The following is a 15,515-nucleotide window of genomic DNA, read 5'->3' on the forward strand; positions in this document are numbered from 1 at the left end:
GATTTTCGTTGGGTGAAAGCTGTTGAGTATTCCTTCTAGCTTCATAGGTTTCCTTCTAACCTGCGCCTAATGGGGTAGCGTCATTAACAGTATAATGAAAAAATAAATTTCCTCATACTAATTTGCATGCAAACTTGAAACGGCTTGTGCTAAATCAGTTTTAACCCAAATGAGCTCAAATTTTCGGAGGACACTCAGAACATGATAAAGAATCATATGAGCGCTGTGGAGCAAAATCGTTTTTTTGAACCACCCTAGTGGCACACGGTCAATCGTACCTATCAAGATCTCATCGATTACGATGAGAAGTAACAGTGGAGATGAAATGCGTCCTCACTTCACATCAGCGCCTATCAGAATGGGGTCGGTGAAGCTACGACCCTATCTGAATATCGCTTGCATCAATGGGCGCCACACAGATTTTCGTGATTCAGACAATAGAAATCCCTTCCGTAGTCATGAATATTTAACAAATAAAGGGACACTTCCACCTGTTTGACCTGCTCCAGAATGATGTGGAGCGGATATTGCATAATAGTTGCTTCAACATTCACACAGACAGCATAGGGCCAGCCCTGAACCCCTCCGCCGAAAGCCGATCGATCTTGGGGACCTTTTTAGATTTCATGCGTCGGATGGCTGCTTTTTGAAGATCACTGGCTGACTGGCTGAGACTTGAAGAAGCTATTCAAAGTGCTCGAACCAACATTTTAGCAGTCCTAGTCAGTGAGTAATTAAGGCAATAATCTCCGGATGCTGAGCTATCCTTTCTTCATCTGTCATGATTTCCAGCTATGTCCGATTGCCCTGCCTCACTATGGGGGATCCCCATACAAGCGAGCGGTCAAAAATAAAATTGGACTTTTAAAGTGATTTTCCACTTAGTTTTAGCTGTGTATGGTCGAAATAGCATGAATATACAATTTCCAACCCCCCCCCCCTTTGGGGATCGTCTATGAATTACGTAATTATTTTTTTCATAGGTTCGATTAACGTGACAAAGCAAACCTATTTGGGAAGTTGAAATTTCGTGCGTTTTCTTAAGGAGAAGGAAGGGGCTGTACAAAACTAAGTTCAGCAATTTATGGACATTATGGCGGCGATCATGTTAAATGACATTAATTTCATGACATTCCGTGATATTTTTTGTTCTCACTCTCATGCCTCACAATTTGTATTTAGAACAATTTGTTTGACAAAGTACTAGGATCTGAAGGATCATAAAGCATTAAATGTTAATCAAATAATCAGAATTGAAAATAACTTTTGAAAAAGGGTATTAGCAAATTAGAAATCGCAATCCCATGACATTTTACGTGTACAAGTTATTCAAAAAATGAGATTAATATATTCTCAAAAATGTGGACATTCATTGTGGAATGTAAGAATGCTCCATTCTTCCGAAAAGCAAAATTCTTTTAATTTAAATAACAACACTATTTGAATTACTTTTGATTTGTTTTCATGATTTCTACAAGTTATATACAGCATCATTCTTTTTCTGTGTCAAGGTTTAAGTCTTCAATGATATTTTCTTCAATTCCATCAACGATGGAAGATGAGATAAATTCATCTAAAGTATTAGAAGATAAAGAACTTTTGAAAATCTTCAAATATTACAAAATTACGCATGGCATAAGAATAACTAAGTGAAAAATTTTTTCCAACGTCTCCTCGTTATCCAAATCGAGCTTAAAATGGATCTGATTCATGTAAGGCACGAAGGAAAATGTCAACATTTGCCTCTCTTGATCATTTTCTTGCATTATGAGTTCTAAATTTCTTCAACTGTTTATATTGACTTTCCGCTGGTTGTTCAGCCAGTGAACCTCAAAGTGTAGATGAGTGAATAAATATTTCCCTACCATTAGCCAGACATTCATGAACACTAGCAGGAATTTCATACGCTCCGTTCTAACTAAGATATTGTTCGTCTTTACTTTTGCAATAAACATGTCGGGAATTATTGATTCCAGGAGATTTATAAATATTTACATATTATGAAATCTCATATTTAGTTCTCCATCAGTAGCTAATGAATAGCTCAGAAAATTAGGTTTAGAGAATGACTCAAACCACTCAAGCCCCAAACGCATTTCAGCGGAATGGCGACGGAAACGGTAAAATTTGACAGGAAATATATGAGCGAACTGTTAAATCCTTCCGTTACCGTTGTGCTGCATTGCATTATTCATTTACTCCTTTGAAAAGTTAATTAAATGAGCTCAAATGGTTATAAATAAAGTCGAAGTTATTACCAATAAATGTATTTTGACCATACCCTTTGAGCGCATAGTTCAGTCTGACCCATTTTCAATAGGAAACGATGGGACTAGATTTCCCGTCGAATGAAACTTGTTGCGAGAAAATCGGACACAAATAAGTGTCTAAATGGAGATTGCGTTCTTTTGCGCACATACATACAGACGCGCATGCACACACATACAGACATCACCTCAATTCTTCGCGCTGAGTTAGTTGATATATACCACTAGGGGTCTTCGGGACTTCTATCAAACCTTCGTTTTGGAATGAGCATTAACCTTGGAGTACGAGAGAGGCAAAACACGGTAAAAAACAAATGAAAAAAATCAGAGTGACTTAACTCTGTTAATTGCAAATACTGGCAAGAAATTCTTTCGGGACATTTTAGTCGAAGCTTTGTCCTTGATGTGTATCATAAAGAACCTGGGGATTCCTGAGGAAAAAAAGTTCTTCACTATCAAAGTTGAAAATAGCGTCGTTTTGGAAAAAATATTGCTTCCGCATTTTTTCAATTTTTTCACAGTGTAACCATTAGTGTTGCACACCATTTAAAAGCTTATACAATAACCTTTGTAATGATGTATTAACATTGAAGAAAAAACATTTAAAAAATATTTCAATAAATAGTTGAAAATAAAATATTTTTTCAGAAAATTTGCTAACTTTTTTACCCATTTCTGACTTTGCCACCTTATATCTTTGGAACTAGTGCACCTAGAGACTTCAAATTCAGAATTTCTCTTAATTAGAGTATTGACAATGGAGAGAAAATATTTTAAAATAATTCGGAAGACATGACATTTTCGATTAATGACCGCCCGAAATCCTATAGTGTGCCTGCCACTTACAGATAAACATACCATCGACGGGACTCGTATTTTACTCCTCTGGTTCCTCCCGTTTCTCAGCCTTTGCTACTCTACGCTCCGAAATCTTCCGCCGCGTAACATATGCAATCCATTCTTTTCGTTTAATGCGCAGCTCACCCAAGTTGTTCTCGCCGGTTTAAAGTATTAAAAAAAGCCGATAGAAGCATCCTTCGTCGCCCACTTCTCTTCTACACTGTTACCTTCCAGAACATGTACTACCCGAATTCCAAGTTCTTCAACGTACGATCTCAGTTAGATCTTCTAGTCGGTCTATGCTGATTCGTTGCCCGAGCTTCTCCTCCAGCCGCTGAATCCTAGCAATGGGTTGTTCTGCGTTTATTACGGCACTGTCTCCATTTTCAGATGATCCATTTCTATTTATTTAATTATTCATACTAAGGCCGAAGTGGCCTGTGCGGTATATAAGAGTCTTCTCAATTCGGCTCGGTCCATGGCTACACGTCGCCAACCACGCAGTCTACGGAGGGTCCGCAAGTCATCTTCTACCTGATCGATCCACCTTGCCTGCTGCGCACCTCGCCTTCTTGTGCCCGTCGGATCGTTGTCGAGAACCATTTTCACCGCGTTACTGTCCGATTTTCTGGCTGCGTGCCCGGCCCACCGCACTCTTCCGATTTTCGCGGTGTGAACGATGGATGGTTCTCCCAGCAGCTCATGCAACTCGTGGTTCATTCGCCTTCTCCACGTACCGTCCGCCATCTGCGATGCAAACTCCAGGTGGGTGGCTCGCATTGTCTTCTTTTGAACCCCTTCCTATCATGTACTTCGTCTTCGACGTGTTGGTGACTAGTCCAATCCGCTTAACTTCCCTCTTCAGTCTGATGTAGGCTTCCTCCATCTTCTCAAAGTTACGTGCCATAATATCTATGTCGTCGGCGAAGCCAAAAAGCTGGACGGACTTATTGAAAATTGTACCACTCGTATTAATCCCTGCTCTTCGTATTACCCCTTCCAAAGCGATGTTGAATAGCAGACACGAAAGACCATCACCTTGTCGTAACCCTCTGCGCGTTTCGAAGGGACTCGAGAATGCCCCTGAAACTCGAACTACGCACATCACCCGATCCATCGTCGCTTTGATCAACCGTGTCAGTTTATCCGGAAATCCGTTTTCGTGCATTAGCTGCCATAGCTGATCCCGATCGATTGTATCATATGCGGCTTTGAAGTCGATGAATAGATGATGTGTGGGAACGTCGGATTCGCGGGATTTCTGCAGTACTTGGCGAATGGCGAACACCTGGTCCGTCCGTGGTGGAGCGTTCGCCCATAAAACCGGCCTGGTACTGCCCCACGAACTCCCTTGCAATTGGTGCTAGTCGACGGCATAAAATTTGGGAGAGTACCTTGTAGGCGGCGTTCAGCAATGTGATTGCGCGGTAGTTGCTACAATCCAGCTTATCGCCCTTTTTGTAGATGGGACACACGACACCTTCCATCCACTCCTGCGGCAAAACTTCCTCCTCCCAAATCTTGGTAATGACCCAGTGCAGCGCTCTAGCCAGTGCTTCACCACCGTGTTTAAATAGCTCTCCTGGTAGTTGGTCAACCCCAGGGGCTTTGTTTTTCTTTAGCTGGCCAATCTCCTCCTGGATTTCCTGGAGATCTCCAGCCGTAAAAATTATGTCCTGCGCGCGTTCTCCCAGGTCTATCACCATACCACCATCTTCATCTGCCACATCGCCAGGTGTTCTTCGTTGTGCTGCCGCCTTCTTTGGATCACCTTACGCTCGTTCAGGTTCCCGTTTATGTCCTTACACATATCAGACTGTGGCACGTGGCCCAAACGTGAACGGTTCAACTTCTTATAGAACTTTCATGTGTTAATAGCGCGGTACAGTTGCTCCGTCTTTTCACGGTCTCGATCTTCCTGCTGGCGCTTTTTCCTCCGGATAATCGAGTTTTGTTTGTTCCGCGCCTGTTTATATCGTGCCTCGTTCGCCCTCGTGCGGTGTTGCAGCAATCTCGCCCATGCTGCATTCTTCTCTTCTACTAACTGCTCACATTCGCCGTCATACCAGTCGTTTCTCTGATCCGGGGGCACCGTGCCAAGTGCAGCGGTTGCGGTTCTACCAATGGCGGATCGAATATCTCTCCAGCCATCTTCAAGAGACGCTGCGCCTAGCTACTCTTCCGTTGGGAGTGCCACTTCCAGCTGCTGCGCGTATCCTTGGGCTAGTCTACTGTCTTGTAGCCCCCAATGTTAAGCCGCGGCGTCCGAATTCGACGCGTGTAGTACACCGTCGAGAGTTTTGAGCGCAGGCATACTGTAACGAGGGTCGGATTCAATATTCGCACTGCGGTAAGTGCGGACGTTCGTGATGTCGGAGAAGAATTGACTGTCTATTAGAACGTGGTCGATTTGGTGTTCCGTTTCTTGGTTAGGTCATCTCCATGTGGCCTTGTGGATATTTTTGCGGGAAAAGAAGGTGCTTCGGACGACCATTCCGTGGGAGGCTGCGAAGTTTATGCATCTTTGGCCGTTGTCATTCGTTATGGTGTGCAGACTATCCGGTCCGATGACCGGTCTTTACATTTCCTCCCTTCCTACCTGTGCGTTCATTTCGCTGATGACATCCATCGTATGTCTGCTCCAGCTGTGTGTAGAAGGCTTCTTTCTCGTCGTCGGATCTCCCTTCGTGTGGGCTGAGCAGTGCACGTTAATGATGCTATAGTTGAAGAAACGGCCTTTTATCCTCAGCTTGCACACCCTTGCGTTGATTGGCTGCCACCCGAACACACGTTGGCGCATCTTACCCAGCACTATGAAGCGGGTTCCCAGCTCATTGGTGGTGCCACAGCTTTGATAGAAGGTAGCCGCTCGATGCCCGCTTTTCCACACTTTCTGTCCTGTCCAGCAAATCACCTGCAGCGCCACGACGTCGAAGTTGCGGGGATGTAATTCATCGTAGATCATCCTGTCGCAATCTGCGAAACATAGCGACTTACAGTTCCATGTTCCAAGCCTCCAATCGTGATCCTGATCCATTTCTAGAGAATTCAAATACTAGTCTTGCCCACTTCTAGGTTTTCCAATCTGCCAGATTCACGATTCAGCCATCATGGATTTTATTATGGAAGAGCGAGTGAGTTTGTTTGCACTAGAAATGAATTTTCCACCCCGCCTTCTTCTCTTCCATGAATTTCTCAGATTGTTAACCTAGTAATGTATTAATCTTGGTCCTCCCAACTAAAAGCGGCTCCTGAGAAGTAAATCAAACGCCGCTGGCTGCAGATGGGAGGACTCCTCAGCCGACAATGCAAGGGGAGAAAATCCGCAACAACCGCCATCGCCTCTTCTACGATATTTCACGAAGTCTGATTGGAGCAAGGACAAATTGGTGGATGCCAGAGAAGACGGGACATGTCAGTCACTCACCGATTCAACTGATCAGTTTAAACGTTGGCTCGGCCACTTAGAACAACTTCTTCAAGTTCTGACGACTTATCCTTGGTCGACAATTCTCTGACGGCAGCTAGCAGTATTCCATAGCCGGGCAAACAGTGGAGATGGTCGAAAACCAAAGCCAGCCAACGCCAACGGTGGCGGACCAAGATCAAAATAGAACATGGATCCAATCGTCCCAGGCAATGCACCAACCCTCGAATACTCAACTCTAACGTGAAATCTGTGATGTTCTACGCCAGTGAGACTTGGTGCGTATTAGCAGAGTTCATATAGATTTGCAAGTATGCATCAGCCGATGTCTACGTTTTACAGCTCGGGCCTGGTAGCCTCACAACTGGATCCCGAATGCTGAGACCCATCGACAATGCCATCGAAATTCAATATCAACAGCAACTCCACAGTGTAAATGAACGTAGACCAGACTCACACCACGTAAGAGCGGAGACGAAATCTGCAAGCAAGCGCTGGACAGGAATCTGGCAGGACATCGCAGCAAAGGCAGACCTGAGCTGGCGATGAAAATCTAACATAGAAATAAACCAAGTCGTTAGAAATCAGACTTGGGCCCAAGTCAAGGATGGAGAGAGAAGGAACCCAATCCCAGTGCCGTATAGCCTATGTTACAATGCAATAATATTCATCGCTATGTTTACAAAGTAAGTTTATTTTTGAACTTGTTTTGAAGAATGTTTTGTCTACCTTTATACATAACAATTAATTTCTGTTTGTCTGAACCTTATAGACTAGAAAACTAATGAAACGATCACTGTAAAAAAATGTATACAGAGGGGGGCCGGGGTTTTCGGGGCCGGGGAAGGCTTTCAAGATGATCGAGACCCATCCCCAGTATAGAAGATTCTTCATAGCCTGAGAATGAATCAAGAAAATGAAACCAAATCTGGCATGTGGAGGTTTTGGAAAGGAAGATATGTTTCAGTGGTGGTTCAAAACTCCTCCCCCTTCTGGAAAGAGGAGCTCCCATACAAATGAAGCATAAATATCTGCATAACTCGAGAACTAATTAATTTTAGGCGAAACGAAGTTCGTCGGGCCTGCTAGTTTTCATAAAACAAGTGGAACTTTTACTCTCAAAAGGCAAGGTTGCTTTCAGTGTATCGTACCTTTCCTTGGAGTAACGTATCTATAACGTAACGTAACGAATCTGCAACCAGACACCTGAGAAGACATCTCAGACCATGCCTCAGCTGAGCCACAATAACCACGTAGCACACCCGTGCATGTTTCTTGCATGGGTGAATTTAGCGTCCTGTATCCTGTCTGTGGGTTTGTCCGAGGTCGTAACTATGCCGCTAACAAGCATGGCATTCCAATAATTTTAGGATCGTGAGCATTCTGATATGACGGGCTCTACCGATTATACTTCAGACTTCACCTATGTATTCCGTATATGTGGCCCGGGAAGTCTGCAATTCCGAACCTATGCAAGAACTTGCACTTTTACAAATAGAAAAAACCAAATTTCTTCAGAAATAAGTTTCAGTATTTTTTTATTCATATAACATTTTGTGTTAGATTCACTACTGGATTAAAATATGTTACCAAAATTCATATTCTTTGTTTTCTCTAAATGTTCTTTGCTATCATTTTTTATTAATATTTCAAATTTTGTGCATTGAATAATTGCATTTTGGACTTTTTTTTTCGTTTCTTTGTTATTTTTTTATTCCCCACCCTCGTACCTTCCAAGAGCCGTCGGACATAAAATAAATTTAATATTTGTATCGGCCTTATTTTAATACAATATCTGTATAAAAAGCTTACAGATTTGCATATGCCCAGATTTTATGCAATAATTGACAGATTTGTTTTTTTTTGTGTAGACACCTATTTTAGGGCACAGCAGAGTGTGATTGATTCACACTCTATACAAATCCGCCCAACCCGTTGCTGGGAGCATAGTGTGTGAAGCTCTCGATAGTAAACAATGTGGACTCGCTTAACTGTGGATATAAAACAATAAAGCATATGTGGCGAGTGGCAAATCAAGCATCCAAAAGATATTCGATTTGCAAAATAGAGCTGACCGTGGATGTTGGAACTCGGATTCTGATGACTTTCCCGTAAACGTATCCTTTAAGTGGCTTTGTTGTGTAGGGATTATCACGCTTTTCTAGAAGGTAGGAAGTTGTGGGTTCGAGTCCCTCCAAGACACGTGAATTCATTTTCGCAAATTTTATATCAATTTGTCCATTTCGAAACTGGTTCTGTGCATATGTGCAGCCAAGATATTCACCAAATAATACTGATAACAGTCAGTCAGTCACAATTAAATTTGAAGAAGAAATCATGAAACAAAAATGGTCCAAATTATTTTCTTGGAATTGTTACATTCTGGCAAATGTTTCCTAGCGTTTGGTTATCTGGCGATTATCGCACAATCGTTAATTCACCTGATTCCGTCAGTATCGGGTTTCTATTAAAACATATGTTTGGAGCAAGAGCAAACATATAGCCTCAGTGGACAAGAAAGGCAAAAACGTGTCTTACTTTTTATAGCACATACAAGCACACAAACATTTGTGCCATGCTGTCTAGTTTTCACTACTTTTTATCATACGTGAATGGCTTACATTTTTCTTCAATAGTATTCTGATCTGCTCATAAAACTGATAACTCGTTTTATCACCCTCAGAAAATCGACAAATATCTCCACAGCTTCTTCCATATGTTCGACTGCATGCTACACCGAAGATATAAGGTATGTGGTTTCAAAACTGTTTCCTTCGCTAGATCATCCAGGTGAGAGTCATGTCTAGCTATGTCCTAGCAGTTGAGAGGGTACAGCACTAAAGCCATCGTCATCGTCACTTCGCCGATGTTTTTCCACCACCAGTCGGTATGTGGCAAATTTCAGAGCTGAAGCAGAAATCACCGAAGTCTGAAAATGAAACTAGCAACATATCTAGCATGTATGTGCAACAAACTGTGCCACAGATCGACGCCACCTGAAAGTGGGAGATTTAAACTGCATTTGATGGGATTTGTAAAATACATACCAGAGTTAAGATGGTGCAAATTTTATTTCCACCCTATGCATAAATTTACACCATTTGTTCAGTGATAGCAGCTGATAAATTCTGTTTGACTACTCACATGTGAAGTAAAAATATCAAACAGAAAATGGATCGAATATCATCGGTTCTTTCCGTTACGTGCTCACTGCTGACAAATATCTCAACAACATTAGCAAAAAAATTGACATTAAGAAAAAAATTGATTTTATTTTTTTTTGTTTTCGGATAGATAAGATAAATATTAGAGTTATCAGAAGAAGAATCGGAACAGTAACCCTAATTGTATGTTGTTGCGATGAAACCTTATTTTAGACGGCAGATTATTTTCCAACAAGTTCATCTGATCTTGATCAAATAGCATTCGGTTCATACCAGTGTATAGACTATGTGCCTTTCTAAAGTTGATGATAGTACAACAGCATAATCAAGTAATGTTCGCAAAGCATATAAATAGTAAACGAACAGAGCTGATTCGTGGTTCTTAATTCTTTCCTGGGAACCATTAAAACTCCACTTTAACCGAATATAAAGCCCACATAAAGCAGCACCATAAATACAGCCCCGAATCGAAAACGAAGCTTTGGCAGATCCTTCCATTCAATGGTTGTCTTCACAGAATTATAGGATTTTTCTTTCATATCAATCCCTCTCCTTTTTCGCTTCGTAGTTGCAATGGCAGCCTTCTTGTTAGCCGTCCTCTTTTCTTTGAAGACTCCCCGAAAGCAAAATAAAACATATAACGACGCTTAGCTTACGAGGTATATCTGTCGTTTAGCCGTCCCGTATCAGCGTCAATGTATATCGAAGCAAGAGGTTAATAATAAGAATCTGCACTCGCTCTGTAGTTAATGTGCTTTCCGCGACTACCGCGCACAATTGATTGGTTTCATTGGAGAATATTGTTTCAGTTGTTGAATCGTGTTTATTTTTTTCATTATTATTATTTTTGCCTTCCCGTCGAATTAATCCCTGGTCAATATTGTTTCAATTAAGGAAATTTCACATCTGTAGGAACATAAAAAGACAATTTTTTCACAGACAGGATCAGTTCTATAAATCCGAATAAGATGATATAATCAATTCGTTCGACTGTACCTCGAGTCAACATTTGAAAAGTTAAACTCTTCGTCAATTGTACGATAGCCAAATATATGGGATTTAAAAAATATTAAAATGTCTTCTGCATTAAATCAGATTAATAGAAATAATCCGCTTTCCACGGTATGAGCCCATTGCTCCATGATGAATGAATCGAAGCGAGAACATGCCTTCGTGATGAGCGGTTGTAGCAGGACCACCAGATGTGAAATTGTATTTAATATTTCAGACAAAATGGAAAGGTAAATGCCTCTCATTGCACTTATAGTATTGGCTCTTTTCCTGCATTCATACTCGCTGCAGTGAAATGTTTTACACTTCTGCAGTACTTTCCACTATGTTTGGCTCTGTGGTTTGGAAGCAGAGGAATATTTTAATTTGTCGTAATTTATTTGCATACTCATGACAAGCGTAGGGACCATAACTCATCCAAGGGGAGTATGAATGTTAAAGTCATTTCTCGAGAACAAAAGGGACTATGGCAACAGGAGAAGAACCGCTTTCCAAATTCTTGGGTAGGACAAATGATGACTAAGAACCCAAGAGATTTGAATCTTGCAGATATGCAAATTTTCAAGTAATAATGCTGATTTTAATTGAGGACACAGTTCTTCCGACCGCCAGTTTTCTGGGTGTTAATACAAGCGTTTTAGCGACTTCTCATGGATAATGATTGATTGGAAAGCAATTAGTTTTGAAAAATGACATGGCTTAATTTAGGATGAATATTTTAAAATAAATGGTCTAAACGAGAAATTCTCTTTCCAGATGAGGCCATAGGATCGATCTATACAAATCGATTGAGGGCCGGCCCACCTAGCGTTTTTTCAAGCTACCTGCACGCCGCGTCCACGCAAGTTAACTAGTATCAAATGTGGTCGTGCACTGCACACGTATACGTGCATTTGTCTTCAACCGATTTGTTCGCAAAAAGTTACACTCGATCGAGGATTCTGTCCCATTATCTCCTATTTAAAATGAGCCGAATTACATGGAGGCTTCAGCAGATATGGCAAAAATACGTGTAAGAAGAGTCGCTCGTTTTTTAAACGGTTTGCTTGAAGCAGGTTGTATTCAACGGGATATCTTGCAATGAGTAATCTATTCTATCTATCTTCAATCTGTCTATCTCTTTATATAAAAATGAGTTTGCATCTCCTTTGAGGCACTATAACTCATAAACGGATTGACCGATTTACATGATTTATGCACGGTTCGATTCTCTCTAGAATGGGCTGTGTCAAGGGCTGTGTTTATATATGAAAGAAGACAGATATTTCCACTGAGATAGTTCGAACACCTCGACAATACGAAAACAGTTGATGAGTTGTAGAGAAATCTAGAAGAATCGTTTACTAAAATCCGCGATGTGTATATCGCGAATAGAGCTGTGCGCCGTCGGTGAATTTTAGGTGTGCCGTAGGAAATATTTTCAATGCCATAGCTGGAGGTGGTTTTGGGGGTAAATCCCCCTTCCCAAATTTGTTAGAAGAAAAATTCCGTATAAGCCTGGTGCGAATTTCGCTTCGATCCAAGTGTATAGTGGTTGGTATTTACCATTTATTCTAGAAGTGCGCGTTCCAGCAGCTATCGAGTTTTGATAAATAACAGCGCCGGCCAAGTCCTTACAGTCAGTTGGGAAAGGAAGGAAAGATTTGTGTGTGGTTATTGTTGCTATTAGAGACCGAGAATGCCTCTGCATCTCCACAATTACTACGGGAAGGAATTTTTGTTAGTTGGGTGGGGTAATCAGAAACATAGATCGGGATTCACCATGGAAAGCGATGTGGTCTATGCCACTTCTATTTTATCAATTAGTATGGATATTTTTATATACAACAGTATTAGCATTTTCTAATTAGATCTCTTGGAACTCATGTTAAATTGTTCATCCATCGTGAGGATAAACAATCACTCACTCAAAGTGAGCGATTGTTCATTTGAATGTGAACTAAAACGTCAACGTCATCGTTATTGTTTCAACGCGAGGATTTCCAATGCTTACCGTTAAGGAGCGACAATGTATTGTCACTAGAAAATATTGTTAAATTTTGAAACTAAACAAAAAAAAATATTATCTTCAAAACTAAGGCAGGCAACTTCATCCAGAATCGGATTATTAATTCTGTTATAACTGATTCTGTAAGCACTCAAAATTAGAAGGAGATCCCACAGTGCCGAACACATAAGCCATCAAATAACCGTTCAAAATAAATTGGGAAAAAATAAGATAAGAGCCTGACAGACAACATGCAATGCTTTTGCTAATGGAAACAGTGTCCAACGCGACTTATAAGAATATAATGACAAAAACGAAGACGGTATTTATGATGGTATTGAAGAGAAAGTAATTTGGAAACTAATGGCACTTGAAAGTTGGACGCATAATCGTTCATATCGTTTCAAATTTAGATTGGAGAGGTCTCGAGAGAAGTGCACCGATTATTGTGCCAGTGCCATTTTTTTTGTAGTTATGATTCTCGCAAGAGTCAGAGGAATCATTACACAATAATTGACATCAAATAAGGCTCATTTTTGCAAAAAAAAATCAGAAGGGTTGTGTACAAGACACGACCGCTCGACGTAAACTACGTAAAACCTCTTAGTGCAATGAGAATCGTAATATCATATGAACATTAGGTTGAATACATGACACAATAGCGAACTTCAAACAAAAATTATTTTAAACTGTTTTCAGAACAAAATTTTTTCTCAATCACCACCGACGACCATACAGATGTTAGTTGGATCGCTACCGGCGCAGCCATTGTCTCAAGTCAATTCAAAAAGCTGCTCTCAAACGCGCGTTTGCGGTTTTGCTTGAAATCATCGTGCGGTTGTCATCAGCATCGGCAGCATTCAATAGAATTTGTTTTAATTTTTTAGTAGAACAGGTTTGTCGACAGCGAGTTAAAATGAGGATACATATTTGCAGCACCTACGATGCGCGCCCGTAATTGTACTGCTGGAATAACAAAACCGAATAAGAATTTCACTGCCACTGAAGCCATCTCTCTCCTATGCGTGCTCGTGATTCTGCTACGGACGGCAGGCAACTTTATGGCGTCGCCAAGCGGTTAATTTTCACTTTGAATAAAATTCGCCTCGCCTCAATCTTCCATTGTGAAGAATGGTGGCCTTGAGAAGAACCGATTAATTCCAAATATGTCGACGACGACCACATGATCCACGACACGAGCTGGAATTCGCTCGGCAACTCTGCCGATGATGGAACCGCTCTCCACGACATTTCAAATGAAAAGCCTCGCGCGCGCGGGAGAGCAGTTTTCTTATAAACAATAAAGATGGCTCATTAGTCCCGCCTCTTTGTTGTCCGGTATGAATGCAAATATTGTGTAACCGTCACACACTCACCAAAGGGGCGTGGCTACAGGTTCAACTTTATTGATTACAAGAAAGCAGCTCTTTCGCGCGTGCGAGCCATTTCGTTTGAGATGTCGCGAAGAGCAGACCGTGGTACCACCTTTGGCATCGGCGAGCACCTACCGGAAATTTTATTCCCGGCGATGGTGTGGGTCGCACGGTCGTCGTCATTAACATTAGCAGCGCTCAGTTTAAATTTTCTTGTATGAAGTAGGGGGAATGACGGCTTTGGCAGGTTTTGTTCTATTGTCAGGGGGTTTTTGTTGGCCAAATTTTATGAAATTTAGACACAATATTTTTTGATATGCAAAGAATGTTTTGGCCAAATTTGAGCATAATTATTTACAGAAAACCCCCTGACCATAATAGAACAAAATCTGCCAAAGCCGTAATTTCCCCTACTACCGATTGGCTACCATCAATGAAAGTAGCTTTTATGTCACAACTTGAGGCGAGATGAATTTTGATCAAAGTAAAACTTAATTGCTTGGTGATCCCGCATAATAGAAAACAGTCTACTGTGAAGTTGATATGATTCAAATGAATTAAGTAATATTGTTACATTTAATTAATTAATTCACGTTACCACATGCAATTAAAATACAATAAGCCATTTTGTTACAATTTCATATACTTCAAAACCGTTACTAGTTTGTCAAAAAAAGCTACCAAACTGAATTAGAACTATTATGGAAACAGTCAAGATATAGACCAGCACTTTTCAATAATTATGTATCATTTATTGGAAACATAAATTCATCATGAAGCCAAGCACTCATCGCAATTTTGTATTTTCCAATGATTAAACTACGATATTCGTTCTAGTTAGTTCACTAGTCAACAGTGTTTTACTCCCTTCAACCATTCTCAGTGTACTTGAAAGATTTTTCTTCGCCGAATTCAGCCATGTATTCAGATTTTTTGTAACACGTCCAGTTTTTGAGAAAAACGGGTTTAAATTCACAAAACTACGTATTCTTATGGGAATTTGGTTTCTCTGTTCTGTAAAGCTGGTTTTCGGTTTATAACTTCGAGAAAGAGGTTTGAATTATATAGAAGAAATCGTACAAGATCTAAGTAAGTTGTTGAGTCTTATTTGACACGTTCATTTGTTGTGAAAAACGGTATTTATTTCACAAAAGTACGTATTTTACAAGAAATTTGGTTTCTCTCCTCTGCAAAGCTAAATCTCGGCTCCTTACTTTTAGAATAAAGTTTGAATTTGGTCAAATGGGTCTTGTAGAATGCATGTGGGTTGTTGGATTTCATTTGGCACGTTCAATTGTTGTGAAAAACGGAATTAAATTCACAAAAGTACGTCTTTTCAAAGAAATTGGGTTCTCTCCTCTGCAAAGCTGAAATTCGGCTCCTCACTTTTAGAATAAAGTTTGAATTTTGTAGAATGGGCCTGGGGGAATGCATTTCCCATTGTTG

At 40.7% G+C, this 15,515-nt stretch overlaps 1 protein-coding gene across 10 annotated transcripts in view; it reads left to right on the plus strand.

The window, feature by feature from the left end:
• Positions 1 to 15,515, plus strand: part of LOC134205148 (calexcitin-1-like) — a 120,376-nt gene that overhangs the window by 43,322 nt on the left and 61,539 nt on the right. The window lies entirely within an intron of this gene.

Source organism: Armigeres subalbatus, chromosome 1 (assembly GCF_024139115.2).
Source record: "Armigeres subalbatus isolate Guangzhou_Male chromosome 1, GZ_Asu_2, whole genome shotgun sequence".
Taxonomy (NCBI): Eukaryota; Metazoa; Arthropoda; class Insecta; order Diptera; family Culicidae; genus Armigeres; species Armigeres subalbatus.